Genomic DNA, 16,339 nt, shown 5'->3' on the forward strand with positions numbered 1-16,339 from the left:
AAAGGTCATATACGAAATGTTTAAAAGGCAAGAATTGCATAGTATCACAACAAACAGGGTAAAGCAAACACTTCCAGATGCCACTAGGGGGCACCCAGAGTTGAACTGGGGACCTCTTGATCTGCAGTCAAATGCTCTACCACTGAGCTATACCCCCAGCAGGAAGTGGGATTTGCAACCTCAATGTGAGCACATGAGCAGGAAAAACACAAGCTCACAAGATACCTGATGGGGAGCTTACAGGAGATTTTGGAAGGCGACAATCTAAAGGAATGCTTTGAGTAACAGTAAAAATGCTCGCCCAGTGGCGTAAATCCTGAACAAATGCTTTTCTCAGGAATCCATTTTTAAACACATTGGCACTTCCTGAGCAGTGACTGCTGGATGATATTATGAAATGGCACCATCCATATGACATATTTTTAGACTTGTTCAAGGGGTGCACTCTATGAGCAAAATATCATGTGCATGTTGAAATTGCAAGCAGCCAGAAGGTCTTTTAAGTTTGCGATGAGGACCATTTATCGAAGAAGTGGTAATCACTTGAATTCCAATCACATGCATCGTTAAATTGAGATATCATGAGCGTCCTCAAATGCTGTAATGATGAGATTCACCAGTATTACAAGATATATGTTTGGGAATGAAATCAGCAGCCTTTAATGAGTGATCATTGAGAGAGAACAATGTCGTAAGATATCTGACTGAAAATGAATTGGACTGCTCGAAAAGGTTATATACGAAATGTTTAAAAGGTAAGAATCGCATAGTATCACAACATACAGGGTAAAGCAAACACTTCCAGACGCCACTAGGGGGCACCGAGAGTTGAACTGGGGACCTCTTGATCTGCCGTCAAACACTCTACCACTGATCTATATCCCCAGCAGGAAGTGGGATTTGCAACCTCAATGTGAGCACATGAGCAGGAAAAACACAAGCTCACAAGATACCTGATGTGGAGCTTACAGGAGATTTTTGGAAGGTGAGAATCTAAAGGAATGCTTTGAGTAACAGTAAAAATGCTCGCCCAGTGGCGTAAATCCTGAACAAATGCTTTTCTCAGGAATCCATTTTTAAACACATTGGCACTTCCTGAGCAGTGACTGCTGGATGATATTATGAAATGGCACCATCCATATGACATATTTTTGGACTTGTTCAAAGGGTGCACTCTATGAGCAAAATATCATGTGCATGTTGAAATTGCAAGCAGCCAGAAGGTCTTTCAAGTTTGCGATGAGGACCATTTAGAGAAGAAGTGGTTATAACTTGAATTCCAATCACATGCGTCGTTAAATTGAGATATCATGAGCGTCCTCAAATGCTGTAATGATGAGATTCACCAGTATTACAAGATATAAGTTTGGGAATGAAATCAGCAGCCTTTAATGAGTGATGATTGAGAGAGAACAATGTCGTAAGATATCTGACTGAAAATAAATTGGACTGCTTGAAAAGGTCATATACGAAATGTTTAAAAGGCAAGAATTGCATAGTATCACAACAAACAGAGTAAAGCAAACACTTCCAGATGCCACTAGGGGGCACACAGAGTTGAACTGGGGACCTCTTGATCTGCAGTCAAATGCTCTACCACTGAGCTATACCCCCAGCAGGAAGTGTGATTTGCAACCTCAATGTGAGCACATAAGCAGGAAAAACACAAGCTCACAAGATACCTGATGTGGAGCTTACAGGAGATTTTGGAAGGTGACAATCTAAAGGAATGCTTTGAGTAACAGTAAAAATGCTCGCCCAGTGGCGTAAATCCTGAACAAATGCTTTTCTCAGGAATCTATTTTTAAACACATTGGCACTTCCTGAGCAGTGACTGCTGGATGATATTATGAAATGGCACCATCCATATGACATATTTTTGGACTTGTTCAAAGGGTGCACTCTATGAGCAAAATATCATGTGCATGTTGAAATTGCAAGCAGCCAGAAGGTCTTTCAAGTTTGCGTTGAGGACCATTTAGAGAAGAAGTGGTAATCACTTGAATTCCAATCACATGTGTCGTTAAATTAAGATATCATGAGCGTCCTCAAATGCTGTAATGATGAGATTCACCAGTATTACAAGATATATGTTTGGGAATGTATTCAGCAGCCTTTAATGAGGGATGATTGAGAAAGAACAATGTCGTAAGATATCTGACTGAAAATGAATTGGACTGCTTGAAAAGGTCATATACGAAATGTTTAAAAGGCAAGAATTGCATAGTATCACAACAAACAGGGTAAAGCAAACACTTCCAGATGCCACTAGGGGGCACCCAGAGTTGAACTGGGGACCTCTTGATCTGCAGTCAAATGCTCTACCACTGAGCTATACCCCCAGGAGGAAGTGGGATTTGCAACCTCAATGTGAGCACATGAGCAGGAAAAACACAAGCTCACAAGATACCTGATGGGGAGCTTACAGGAGATTTTGGAAGGCGACAATCTAAAGGAATGCTTTGAGTAACAGTAAAAATGCTCGCCCAGTGGCGTAAATCCTGAACAAATGCTTTTCTCAGGAATCTATTTTTAAACACATTGGCACTTCCTGAGCAGTGACTGCTGGATGATATTATGTAATGGCACCATCCATATGACATATTTTTGGACTTGTTCAAAGGGTGCACTCTATGAGCAAAATATCATGTGCATGTTGAAATTGCAAGCAGCCAGAAGGTCTTTCAAGTTTGCGATGAGGACCATTTAGAGAAGAAGTGGTTATAACTTGAATTCCAATCACATGTGTCGTTAAATTAAGATATCATGAGCGTCCTCAAATGCTGTAATGATGAGATTCACCAGTATTACAAGATATATGTTTGGGAATGAAATCAGCAGCCTTTAATGAGTGATGATTGAGAGAGAACAATGTCGTAAGATATCTGACTGAAAATGAATTGGACTGCTTGAAAAGGTCATATACGAAATGTTTAAAAGGCAAGAATAGCATAGTATCACAACATACAGGGTAAAGCAAACACTTCTAGATGCCACCAGGGGGCACCCAGAGTTGAACTGGGGACCTCTTGATCTGCAGTCAAATGCTCTACCACTGAGCTATACCCCCAGCAGGAAGTGTGATTTGCAACCTCAATGTGAGCACATGAGCAGGAAAAACAAGCTCACAAGATACCTGATGTGGAGCTTACCGGAGATTTTGGAAGGTGACAATCTAAAGGAATGCTTTGAGTAACAGTAAAAATGCTCGCCCAGTGGCGTAAATCCTGAACAAATGCTCTTCTCAGGAATCTATTTTTAAACACATTGGCACTTCCTGAGCAGTGACTGCTGGATGATATTATGAAATGGCACCATCCATATGACATATTTTTGGACTTGTTCAAAGGGTGCACTCTATGAGCAAAATATCATGTGCATGTTGAAATTGCAAGCAGCCAGAAGGTCTTTCATGTTTGCGATGAGGACCATTTAGAGAAGAAGGGGTAATAACTTGAATTCCAATCACATGCGTCGTTAAATTGAGATATCATGAGCGTCCTCAAATGCTGTAATGATGAGATTCACCAGTATTACAAGATATATGTTTGGGAATGAAATCAGCAGCCTTTAATGAGTGATGATTGAGAGAGAACAATGTCGTAAGATATCTGACTGAAAATGAATTGGACTGCTTGAAAAGGTCATATACGAAATGTTTAAAAGGCAAGAATTGGATAGTATCACAACAAACAGGGTAAAGCAAACACTTCTAGATGCCACTAGGGGGCACCCAGAGTTGAACTGAGGACCTCTTGATCTGCAGTCAAATGCTCTACCACTGAGCTATACCCCCAGCAGGAAGAGTGATTTGCAACCTCAATGTGAGCACATGAGCAGGAAAAACACAAGCTCACAAGATACCTGATGTGGAGCTTACAGGAGATTTTGGAAGGTGAGAATCTAAAGGAATGCTTTGAGTAACAGTAAAAATGCTCGCCCAGTGGCGTAAATCCTGAACAAATGCTTTTCTCAGGAATCAATTTTTAAACACATTGGCACTTCCTGAGCAGTGACTGCTGGATGATATTATGAAATGGCACCATCCATATGACATATTTTTGGACTTGTTCAAAGGTTGCACTCTATGAGCAAAATATCATGTGCATGTTGAAATTGCAAGCAGCCAGAAGGTCTTTCAAGTTTGCGATGAGGACCATTTAGAGAAGAAGTGGTTATAACTTGAATTCCAATCACATGCGTCGTTAAATTGAAATATCATGAGCATCCTCAAATGCTGTAATGATGAGATTCACCAGTATTACAAGATACATGTTTGGGAATGAATTCAGCAGCCTTTAATGAGTGATGATTGAGAAAGAACAATCTCGTAAGATATCTGACTGAAAATGAATTGGACTGCTTGAAAAGGTTATATACGAAATGTTTAAAAGGCAAGAATTGCATAGTATCACATCAAACAGGGTAAAGCAAACACTTTCAGATGCCACTAGGGGGCAGCCAGAGTTGAACTGGGAACCTCTTGATCTGCAGTCAAATGCTCTACCACTGAGCTATACCCCCAGCAGGAAGTGTGATTTGCAACCTCAATGTGAGCACATGAGCAGGAAAAACACAAGATCACAAGATACCTGATGGGGAGCTTACAGGAGATTTTGGAAGGCGACAATCTAAAGGAATGCTTTGAGTAACAGTAAAAATGCTCGACCAGTGGCGTAAATCCTGAACAAATGCTTTTCTCAGGAATCACCATCCATATGACATATTTTTAGACTTGTTCAAGGGGTGCACTCTATGAGCAAAATATCATGTGCGTGTTGAAATTGCAAGCAGCCAGAAGGTCTTTCAAGTTTGCGATGAGGACCATTTAGAGAAGAAGTGGTAATCACTTGAATTCCAATCACATGCGTCGTTAAATTGAAATATCATGAGCATCCTCAAATGCTGTAATGATGAGATTCACCAGTATTACAAGATACATGTTTGGGAATGAATTCAGCAGCCTTTAATGAGTGATGATTGAGAAAGAACAATCTCGTAAGATATCTGACTGAGCAGTGACTGCTGGATGATATTATGAAATGGCACCATCCGACATATTTTTGGACTTGTTCAAAGGGTGCACTCTATGAGCAAAATATCATGTGCATGTTGAAATTGCAAGCAGCCAGAAGGTCTTTCAAGTTTGCGATGAGGACCATTTAGAGAAGAAGTGGTTATAACTTGAATTCCAATCACATGCGTCGTTAAATTGAGATATCATGAGCGTCCTCAAATGCTGTAATGATGAGATTCACCAGTATTACAAGATATAAGTTTGGGAATGAAATCAGCAGCCTTTAATGAGTGATGATTGAGAGAGAACAATGTCGTAAGATATCTGACTGAAAATAAATTGGACTGCTTGAAAAGGTCATATACTAAATGTTTAAAAGGCAAGAATTGCATAGTATCACAACAAACAGGGTAAAGCAAACACTTCCAGATGCCACTAGGGGGCACACAGAGTTGAACTGGGGACCTCTTGATCTGCAGTGAAATGCTCTACCACTGAGCTATACCCCCAGCAGGAAGTGTGATTTGCAACCTCAATGTGAGCACATAAGCAGGAAAAACACAAGCTCACAAGATACCTGATGTGGAGCTTACAGGAGATTTTGGAAGGTGACAATCTAAAGGAATGCTTTGAGTAACAGTAAAATTGCTCGCCCAGTGGCGTAAATACTGAACAAATGCTTTTCTCAGGAATCCATTTTTAAACACATTGGCACTTGTTGAGCAGTGGCTGCTGGATGATATTATGAAATGGGACCATCCATATGACATATTTTTGGACTTGTTCAAAGGGTGCACTCTATGAACAAAATATCATGTGCATGTTGAAATTGCAAGCAGCCAGAAGGTCTTTCAAGTTTGCGATGAGGACCATTTAGAGAAGAAGTGGTAATCACTTGAATTCCAATCACATGCGTCGTTAAATTGAGATATCATGAGCGTCCTCAAATGCTGTAATGATGAGATTCACCAGTATTACAAGATATATGTTTGGGAATGTATTCAGCAGCCTTTAATGAGGGATGATTGAGAAAGAACAATGTCGTAAGATATCTGACTGAAAATGAATTGGACTGCTTGAAAAGGTCATATACGAAATGTTTAAAAGGCAAGAATTGCATAGTATCACAACAAACAGGGTAAAGCAAACACTTCCAGATGCCACTAGGGGGCACCCAGAGTTGAACTGGGGACCTCTTGATCTGCAGTCAAATGCTCTACCACTGAGCTATACCCCCAGCAGGAAGTGGGATTTGCAACCTCAATGTGAGCACATGAGCAGGAAAAACACAAGCTCACAAGATACCTGATGTGGAGCTTACAGGAGATTTTGGAAGGCGACAATCTAAAGGAATGCTTTGAGTAACAGTAAAAATGCTCGCCCAGTGGCGTAAATCCTGAACAAATGCTTTTCTCAGGAATCCATTTTTAAACACATTGGCACTTCCTGAGCAGTGACTGCTGGATGATATTATGAAATGGCACCATCCATATGACATATTTTTAGACTTGTTCAAGGGGTGCACTCTATGAGCAAAATATCATGTGCATGTTGAAATTGCAAGCAGCCAGAAGGTCTTTTAAGTTTGCGATGAGGACCATTTATCGAAGAAGTGGTAATCACTTGAATTCCAATCACATGCATCGTTAAATTGAGATATCATGAGCGTCCTCAAATGCTGTAATGATGAGATTCACCAGTATTACAAGATATATGTTTGGGAATGAAATCAGCAGCCTTTAATGAGTGATCATTGAGAGAGAACAATGTCGTAAGATATCTGACTGAAAATGAATTGGACTGCTCGAAAAGGTTATATACGAAATGTTTAAAAGGTAAGAATCGCATAGTATCACAACATACAGGGTAAAGCAAACACTTCCAGACGCCACTAGGGGGCACCGAGAGTTGAACTGGGGACCTCTTGATCTGCCGTCAAATGCTCTACCACTGATCTATATCCCCAGCAGGAAGTGGGATTTGCAACCTCAATGTGAGCACATGAGCAGGAAAAACACAAGCTCACAAGATACCTGATGTGGAGCTTACAGGAGATTTTTGGAAGGTGAGAATCTAAAGGAATGCTTTGAGTAACAGTAAAAATGCTCGCCCAGTGGCGTAAATCCTGAACAAATGCTTTTCTCAGGAATCCATTTTTAAACACATTGGCACTTCCTGAGCAGTGACTGCTGGATGATATTATGAAATGGCACCATCCATATGACATATTTTTGGACTTGTTCAAAGGGTGCACTCTATGAGCAAAATATCATGTGCATGTTGAAATTGCAAGCAGCCAGAAGGTCTTTCAAGTTTGCGATGAGGACCATTTAGAGAAGAAGTGGTTATAACTTGAATTCCAATCACATGCGTCGTTAAATTGAGATATCATGAGCGTCCTCAAATGCTGTAATGATGAGATTCACCAGTATTACAAGATATAAGTTTGGGAATGAAATCAGCAGCCTTTAATGAGTGATGATTGAGAGAGAACAATGTCGTAAGATATCTGACTGAAAATAAATTGGACTGCTTGAAAAGGTCATATACGAAATGTTTAAAAGGCAAGAATTGCATAGTATCACAACAAACAGAGTAAAGCAAACACTTCCAGATGCCACTAGGGGGCACACAGAGTTGAACTGGGGACCTCTTGATCTGCAGTCAAATGCTCTACCACTGAGCTATACCCCCAGCAGGAAGTGTGATTTGCAACCTCAATGTGAGCACATAAGCAGGAAAAACACAAGCTCACAAGATACCTGATGTGGAGCTTACAGGAGATTTTGGAAGGTGACAATCTAAAGGAATGCTTTGAGTAACAGTAAAAATGCTCGCCCAGTGGCGTAAATCCTGAACAAATGCTTTTCTCAGGAATCTATTTTTAAACACATTGGCACTTCCTGAGCAGTGACTGCTGGATGATATTATGAAATGGCACCATCCATATGACATATTTTTGGACTTGTTCAAAGGGTGCACTCTATGAGCAAAATATCATGTGCATGTTGAAATTGCAAGCAGCCAGAAGGTCTTTCAAGTTTGCGTTGAGGACCATTTAGAGAAGAAGTGGTAATCACTTGAATTCCAATCACATGTGTCGTTAAATTAAGATATCATGAGCGTCCTCAAATGCTGTAATGATGAGATTCACCAGTATTACAAGATATATGTTTGGGAATGTATTCAGCAGCCTTTAATGAGGGATGATTGAGAAAGAACAATGTCGTAAGATATCTGACTGAAAATGAATTGGACTGCTTGAAAAGGTCATATACGAAATGTTTAAAAGGCAAGAATTGCATAGTATCACAACAAACAGGGTAAAGCAAACACTTCCAGATGCCACTAGGGGGCACCCAGAGTTGAACTGGGGACCTCTTGATCTGCAGTCAAATGCTCTACCACTGAGCTATACCCCCAGGAGGAAGTGGGATTTGCAACCTCAATGTGAGCACATGAGCAGGAAAAACACAAGCTCACAAGATACCTGATGGGGAGCTTACAGGAGATTTTGGAAGGCGACAATCTAAAGGAATGCTTTGAGTAACAGTAAAAATGCTCGCCCAGTGGCGTAAATCCTGAACAAATGCTTTTCTCAGGAATCTATTTTTAAACACATTGGCACTTCCTGAGCAGTGACTGCTGGATGATATTATGTAATGGCACCATCCATATGACATATTTTTGGACTTGTTCAAAGGGTGCACTCTATGAGCAAAATATCATGTGCATGTTGAAATTGCAAGCAGCCAGAAGGTCTTTCAAGTTTGCGATGAGGACCATTTAGAGAAGAAGTGGTTATAACTTGAATTCCAATCACATGTGTCGTTAAATTAAGATATCATGAGCGTCCTCAAATGCTGTAATGATGAGATTCACCAGTATTACAAGATATATGTTTGGGAATGAAATCAGCAGCCTTTAATGAGTGATGATTGAGAGAGAACAATGTCGTAAGATATCTGACTGAAAATGAATTGGACTGCTTGAAAAGGTCATATACGAAATGTTTAAAAGGCAAGAATAGCATAGTATCACAACATACAGGGTAAAGCAAACACTTCTAGATGCCACCAGGGGGCACCCAGAGTTGAACTGGGGACCTCTTGATCTGCAGTCAAATGCTCTACCACTGAGCTATACCCCCAGCAGGAAGTGTGATTTGCAACCTCAATGTGAGCACATGAGCAGGAAAAACAAGCTCACAAGATACCTGATGTGGAGCTTACCGGAGATTTTGGAAGGTGACAATCTAAAGGAATGCTTTGAGTAACAGTAAAAATGCTTGCCCAGTGGCGTAAATACTGAACAAATGCTTTTCTCAGGAATCCATTTTTAAACACATTGGCACTTGTTGAGCAGTGGCTGCTGGATGATATTATGAAATGGGACCATCCATATGACATATTTTTGGACTTGTTCAAAGGGTGCACTCTATGAGCAAAATATCATGTGCATGTTGAAATTGCAAGCAGCCAGAAGGTCTTTCAAGTTTGCGATGAGGACCATTTAGAGAAGAAGTGGTTATAACTTGAATTCCAATCACATGTGTCGTTAAATTAAGATATCATGAGCGTCCTCAAATGCTGTAATGATGAGATTCACCAGTATTACAAGATATATGTTTGGGAATGAAATCAGCAGCCTTTAATGAGTGATGATTGAGAGAGAACAATGTCGTAAGATATCTGACTGAAAATGAATTGGACTGCTTGAAAAGGTCATATACGAAATGTTTAAAAGGCAAGAATAGCATAGTATCACAACATACAGGGTAAAGCAAACACTTCTAGATGCCACCAGGGGGCACCCAGAGTTGAACTGGGGACCTCTTGATCTGCAGTCAAATGCTCTACCACTGAGCTATACCCCCAGCAGGAAGTGTGATTTGCAACCTCAATGTGAGCACATGAGCAGGAAAAACAAGCTCACAAGATACCTGATGTGGAGCTTACCGGAGATTTTGGAAGGTGACAATCTAAAGGAATGCTTTGAGTAACAGTAAAAATGCTTGCCCAGTGGCGTAAATACTGAACAAATGCTTTTCTCAGGAATCCATTTTTAAACACATTGGCACTTGTTGAGCAGTGGCTGCTGGATGATATTATGAAATGGGACCATCCATATGACATATTTTTGGACTTGTTCAAAGGGTGCACTCTATGAACAAAATATCATGTGCATGTTGAAATTGCAAGCAGCCAGAAGGTCTTTCAAGTTTGCGATGAGGACCATTTAGAGAAGAAGTGGTAATCACTTGAATTCCAATCACATGCGTCGTTAAATTGAAATATCATGAGCATCCTCAAATGCTGTAATGATGAGATTCACCAGTATTACAAGATACATGTTTGGGAATGAATTCAGCAGCCTTTAATGAGTGATGATTGAGAAAGAACAATCTCGTAAGATATCTGACTGAAAATGAATTGGACTGCTTGAAAAGGTTATATACGAAATGTTTAAAAGGCAAGAATTGCATAGTATCACATCAAACAGGGTAAAGCAAACACTTTCAGATGCCACTAGGGGGCAGCCAGAGTTGAACTGGGAACCTCTTGATCTGCAGTCAAATGCTCTACCACTGAGCTATACCCCCAGCAGGAAGTGTGATTTGCAACCTCAATGTGAGCACATGAGCAGGAAAAACACAAGATCACAAGATACCTGATGGGGAGCTTACAGGAGATTTTGGAAGGCGACAATCTAAAGGAATGCTTTGAGTAACAGTAAAAATGCTCGACCAGTGGCGTAAATCCTGAACAAATGCTTTTCTCAGGAATCACCATCCATATGACATATTTTTAGACTTGTTCAAGGGGTGCACTCTATGAGCAAAATATCATGTGCGTGTTGAAATTGCAAGCAGCCAGAAGGTCTTTCAAGTTTGCGATGAGGACCATTTAGAGAAGAAGTGGTAATCACTTGAATTCCAATCACATGCGTCGTTAAATTGAAATATCATGAGCATCCTCAAATGCTGTAATGATGAGATTCACCAGTATTACAAGATACATGTTTGGGAATGAATTCAGCAGCCTTTAATGAGTGATGATTGAGAAAGAACAATCTCGTAAGATATCTGACTGAGCAGTGACTGCTGGATGATATTATGAAATGGCACCATCCGACATATTTTTGGACTTGTTCAAAGGGTGCACTCTATGAGCAAAATATCATGTGCATGTTGAAATTGCAAGCAGCCAGAAGGTCTTTCAAGTTTGCGATGAGGACCATTTAGAGAAGAAGTGGTTATAACTTGAATTCCAATCACATGCGTCGTTAAATTGAGATATCATGAGCGTCCTCAAATGCTGTAATGATGAGATTCACCAGTATTACAAGATATAAGTTTGGGAATGAAATCAGCAGCCTTTAATGAGTGATGATTGAGAGAGAACAATGTCGTAAGATATCTGACTGAAAATAAATTGGACTGCTTGAAAAGGTCATATACTAAATGTTTAAAAGGCAAGAATTGCATAGTATCACAACAAACAGGGTAAAGCAAACACTTCCAGATGCCACTAGGGGGCACACAGAGTTGAACTGGGGACCTCTTGATCTGCAGTGAAATGCTCTACCACTGAGCTATACCCCCAGCAGGAAGTGTGATTTGCAACCTCAATGTGAGCACATAAGCAGGAAAAACACAAGCTCACAAGATACCTGATGTGGAGCTTACAGGAGATTTTGGAAGGTGACAATCTAAAGGAATGCTTCGAGTAACAGTAAAAATGCTCGCCCAGTGGCGTAAATACTGAACAAATGCTTTTCTCAGGAATCCATTTTTAAACAAATTGGCACTTCCTGAGCAGTGACTGCTGGATGATATTATGAAATAGCACCATCCGACATATTTTTGGACTTGTTCAAAGGGTGCACTCTATGAGCAAAATATCATGTGCATGTTGAAATTGCAAGCAGCCAGAAGGTCTTTCAAGTTTGCGATGAGGACCATTTAGAGAAGAAGTGGTAATCACTTGAATTCCAATCACATGCGTCGTTAAATTGAAATATCATGAGCATCCTCAAATGCTGTAATGATGAGATTCACCAGTATTACAAGATACATGTTTGGGAATGAATTCAGCAGCCTTTAATGAGTGATGATTGAGAAAGAACAATCTCGTAAGATATCTGACTGAAAATGAATTGGACTGCTTGAAAAGGTTATATACGAAATGTTTAAAAGGCAAGAATTGCATAGTATCACATCAAACAGGGTAAAGCAAACACTTTCAGATGCCACTAGGGGGCAGCCAGAGTTGAACTGGGAACCTCTTGATCTGCAGTCAAATGCTCTACCACTGAGCTATACCCCCAGCAGGAAGTGTGATTTGCAACCTCAATGTGAGCACATGAGCAGGAAAAACACAAGATCACAAGATACCTGATGGGGAGCTTACAGGAGATTTTGGAAGGCGACAATCTAAAGGAATGCTTTGAGTAACAGTAAAAATGCTCGACCAGTGGCGTAAATCCTGAACAAATGCTTTTCTCAGGAATCACCATCCATATGACATATTTTTAGACTTGTTCAAGGGGTGCACTCTATGAGCAAAATATCATGTGCGTGTTGAAATTGCAAGCAGCCAGAAGGTCTTTCAAGTTTGCGATGAGGACCATTTAGAGAAGAAGTGGTAATCACTTGAATTCCAATCACATGCGTCGTTAAATTGAAATATCATGAGCATCCTCAAATGCTGTAATGATGAGATTCACCAGTATTACAAGATACATGTTTGGGAATGAATTCAGCAGCCTTTAATGAGTGATGATTGAGAAAGAACAATCTCGTAAGATATCTGACTGAGCAGTGACTGCTGGATGATATTATGAAATGGCACCATCCGACATATTTTTGGACTTGTTCAAAGGGTGCACTCTATGAGCAAAATATCATGTGCATGTTGAAATTGCAAGCAGCCAGAAGGTCTTTCAAGTTTGCGATGAGGACCATTTAGAGAAGAAGTGGTTATAACTTGAATTCCAATCACATGCGTCGTTAAATTGAGATATCATGAGCGTCCTCAAATGCTGTAATGATGAGATTCACCAGTATTACAAGATATAAGTTTGGGAATGAAATCAGCAGCCTTTAATGAGTGATGATTGAGAGAGAACAATGTCGTAAGATATCTGACTGAAAATGAATTGGACTGCTTGAAAAGGTCATATACGAAATGTTTAAAAGGCAAGAATAGCATAGTATCACAACATACAGGGTAAAGCAAACACTTCTAGATGCCACCAGGGGGCACCCAGAGTTGAACTGGGGACCTCTTGATCTGCAGTCAAATGCTCTACCACTGAGCTATACCCCCAGCAGGAAGTGTGATTTGCAACCTCAATGTGAGCACATGAGCAGGAAAAACAAGCTCACAAGATACCTGATGTGGAGCTTACCGGAGATTTTGGAAGGTGACAATCTAAAGGAATGCTTTGAGTAACAGTAAAAATGCTTGCCCAGTGGCGTAAATACTGAACAAATGCTTTTCTCAGGAATCCATTTTTAAACACATTGGCACTTGTTGAGCAGTGGCTGCTGGATGATATTATGAAATGGGACCATCCATATGACATATTTTTGGACTTGTTCAAAGGGTGCACTCTATGAACAAAATATCATGTGCATGTTGAAATTGCAAGCAGCCAGAAGGTCTTTCAAGTTTGCGATGAGGACCATTTAGAGCAGAAGTGGTTATAACTTGAATTCCAATCACATGCGTCGTTAAATTGAAATATCATGAGCATCCTCAAATGCTGTAATGATGAGATTCACCAGTATTACAAGATACATGTTTGGGAATGAATTCAGCAGCCTTTAATGAGTGATGATTGAGAAAGAACAATCTCGTAAGATATCTGACTGAAAATGAATTGGACTGCTTGAAAAGGTTATATACGAAATGTTTAAAAGGCAAGAATTGCATAGTATCACATCAAACAGGGTAAAGCAAACACTTTCAGATGCCACTAGGGGGCAGCCAGAGTTGAACTGGGAACCTCTTGATCTGCAGTCAAATGCTCTACCACTGAGCTATACCCCCAGCAGGAAGTGTGATTTGCAACCTCAATGTGAGCACATGAGCAGGAAAAACACAAGATCACAAGATACCTGATGGGGAGCTTACAGGAGATTTTGGAAGGCGACAATCTAAAGGAATGCTTTGAGTAACAGTAAAAATGCTCGACCAGTGGCGTAAATCCTGAACAAATGCTTTTCTCAGGAATCACCATCCATATGACATATTTTTAGACTTGTTCAAGGGGTGCACTCTATGAGCAAAATATCATGTGCGTGTTGAAATTGCAAGCAGCCAGAAGGTCTTTCAAGTTTGCGATGAGGACCATTTAGAGAAGAAGTGGTAATCACTTGAATTCCAATCACATGCGTCGTTAAATTGAAATATCATGAGCATCCTCAAATGCTGTAATGATGAGATTCACCAGTATTACAAGATACATGTTTGGGAATGAATTCAGCAGCCTTTAATGAGTGATGATTGAGAAAGAACAATCTCGTAAGATATCTGACTGAGCAGTGACTGCTGGATGATATTATGAAATGGCACCATCCGACATATTTTTGGACTTGTTCAAAGGGTGCACTCTATGAGCAAAATATCATGTGCATGTTGAAATTGCAAGCAGCCAGAAGGTCTTTCAAGTTTGCGATGAGGACCATTTAGAGAAGAAGTGGTTATAACTTGAATTCCAATCACATGCGTCGTTAAATTGAGATATCATGAGCGTCCTCAAATGCTGTAATGATGAGATTCACCAGTATTACAAGATATAAGTTTGGGAATGAAATCAGCAGCCTTTAATGAGTGATGATTGAGAGAGAACAATGTCGTAAGATATCTGACTGAAAATAAATTGGACTGCTTGAAAAGGTCATATACTAAATGTTTAAAAGGCAAGAATTGCATAGTATCACAACAAACAGGGTAAAGCAAACACTTCCAGATGCCACTAGGGGGCACACAGAGTTGAACTGGGGACCTCTTGATCTGCAGTGAAATGCTCTACCACTGAGCTATACCCCCAGCAGGAAGTGTGATTTGCAACCTCAATGTGAGCACATAAGCAGGAAAAACACAAGCTCACAAGATACCTGATGTGGAGCTTACAGGAGATTTTGGAAGGTGACAATCTAAAGGAATGCTTCGAGTAACAGTAAAAATGCTCGCCCAGTGGCGTAAATACTGAACAAATGCTTTTCTCAGGAATCCATTTTTAAACAAATTGGCACTTCCTGAGCAGTGACTGCTGGATGATATTATGAAATAGCACCATCCGACATATTTTTGGACTTGTTCAAAGGGTGCACTCTATGAGCAAAATATCATGTGCATGTTGAAATTGCAAGCAGCCAGAAGGTCTTTCAAGTTTGCGATGAGGACCATTTAGAGAAGAAGTGGTAATCACTTGAATTCCAATCACATGCGTCGTTAAATTGAAATATCATGAGCATCCTCAAATGCTGTAATGATGAGATTCACCAGTATTACAAGATACATGTTTGGGAATGAATTCAGCAGCCTTTAATGAGTGATGATTGAGAAAGAACAATCTCGTAAGATATCTGACTGAAAATGAATTGGACTGCTTGAAAAGGTTATATACGAAATGTTTAAAAGGCAAGAATTGCATAGTATCACATCAAACAGGGTAAAGCAAACACTTTCAGATGCCACTAGGGGGCAGCCAGAGTTGAACTGGGAACCTCTTGATCTGCAGTCAAATGCTCTACCACTGAGCTATACCCCCAGCAGGAAGTGTGATTTGCAACCTCAATGTGAGCACATGAGCAGGAAAAACACAAGATCACAAGATACCTGATGGGGAGCTTACAGGAGATTTTGGAAGGCGACAATCTAAAGGAATGCTTTGAGTAACAGTAAAAATGCTCGACCAGTGGCGTAAATCCTGAACAAATGCTTTTCTCAGGAATCACCATCCATATGACATATTTTTAGACTTGTTCAAGGGGTGCACTCTATGAGCAAAATATCATGTGCGTGTTGAAATTGCAAGCAGCCAGAAGGTCTTTCAAGTTTGCGATGAGGACCATTTAGAGAAGAAGTGGTAATCACTTGAATTCCAATCACATGCGTCGTTAAATTGAAATATCATGAGCATCCTCAAATGCTGTAATGATGAGATTCACCAGTATTACAAGATACATGTTTGGGAATGAATTCAGCAGCCTTTAATGAGTGATGATTGAGAAAGAACAATCTCGTAAGATATCTGACTGAGCAGTGACTGCTGGATGATATTATGAAATGGCACCATCCGACATATTTT

The 16,339-nt window shown here is 40.2% G+C and overlaps 10 non-coding genes across 10 annotated transcripts; all 10 read right to left on the minus strand.

The window, feature by feature from the left end:
- Nucleotides 1–85: 85 nt before the first annotated feature.
- On the minus strand, nucleotides 86–157 carry trnac-gca (transfer RNA cysteine (anticodon GCA)). The gene has a single exon. It is a non-coding gene; the product is annotated as a tRNA-Cys (tRNA).
- A 2,113-nt stretch (nucleotides 158–2,270) lies between these two features.
- Nucleotides 2,271–2,342, minus strand: trnac-gca (transfer RNA cysteine (anticodon GCA)). Its single transcript has one exon. It is a non-coding gene; the product is annotated as a tRNA-Cys (tRNA).
- A 656-nt stretch (nucleotides 2,343–2,998) lies between these two features.
- trnac-gca (transfer RNA cysteine (anticodon GCA)) lies at nucleotides 2,999–3,070 on the minus strand. The gene has a single exon. It is a non-coding gene; the product is annotated as a tRNA-Cys (tRNA).
- Nucleotides 3,071–3,724: 654 nt separating this feature from the next.
- Nucleotides 3,725–3,796, minus strand: trnac-gca (transfer RNA cysteine (anticodon GCA)). Its single transcript has one exon. It is a non-coding gene; the product is annotated as a tRNA-Cys (tRNA).
- Nucleotides 3,797–4,452: 656 nt separating this feature from the next.
- On the minus strand, nucleotides 4,453–4,524 carry trnac-gca (transfer RNA cysteine (anticodon GCA)). Its single transcript has one exon. It is a non-coding gene; the product is annotated as a tRNA-Cys (tRNA).
- A 1,658-nt stretch (nucleotides 4,525–6,182) lies between these two features.
- Nucleotides 6,183–6,254, minus strand: trnac-gca (transfer RNA cysteine (anticodon GCA)). The gene has a single exon. It is a non-coding gene; the product is annotated as a tRNA-Cys (tRNA).
- A 2,113-nt stretch (nucleotides 6,255–8,367) lies between these two features.
- Nucleotides 8,368–8,439, minus strand: trnac-gca (transfer RNA cysteine (anticodon GCA)). Its single transcript has one exon. It is a non-coding gene; the product is annotated as a tRNA-Cys (tRNA).
- Nucleotides 8,440–9,095: 656 nt separating this feature from the next.
- Nucleotides 9,096–9,167, minus strand: trnac-gca (transfer RNA cysteine (anticodon GCA)). The gene has a single exon. It is a non-coding gene; the product is annotated as a tRNA-Cys (tRNA).
- Nucleotides 9,168–9,821: 654 nt separating this feature from the next.
- Nucleotides 9,822–9,893, minus strand: trnac-gca (transfer RNA cysteine (anticodon GCA)). The gene has a single exon. It is a non-coding gene; the product is annotated as a tRNA-Cys (tRNA).
- A 3,382-nt stretch (nucleotides 9,894–13,275) lies between these two features.
- Nucleotides 13,276–13,347, minus strand: trnac-gca (transfer RNA cysteine (anticodon GCA)). Its single transcript has one exon. It is a non-coding gene; the product is annotated as a tRNA-Cys (tRNA).
- Between the last annotated feature and the right edge of the window lie 2,992 nt (nucleotides 13,348–16,339).

This window comes from Brachyhypopomus gauderio, unplaced genomic scaffold (assembly GCF_052324685.1).
Source record: "Brachyhypopomus gauderio isolate BG-103 unplaced genomic scaffold, BGAUD_0.2 sc131, whole genome shotgun sequence".
Taxonomy (NCBI): Eukaryota; Metazoa; Chordata; class Actinopteri; order Gymnotiformes; family Hypopomidae; genus Brachyhypopomus; species Brachyhypopomus gauderio.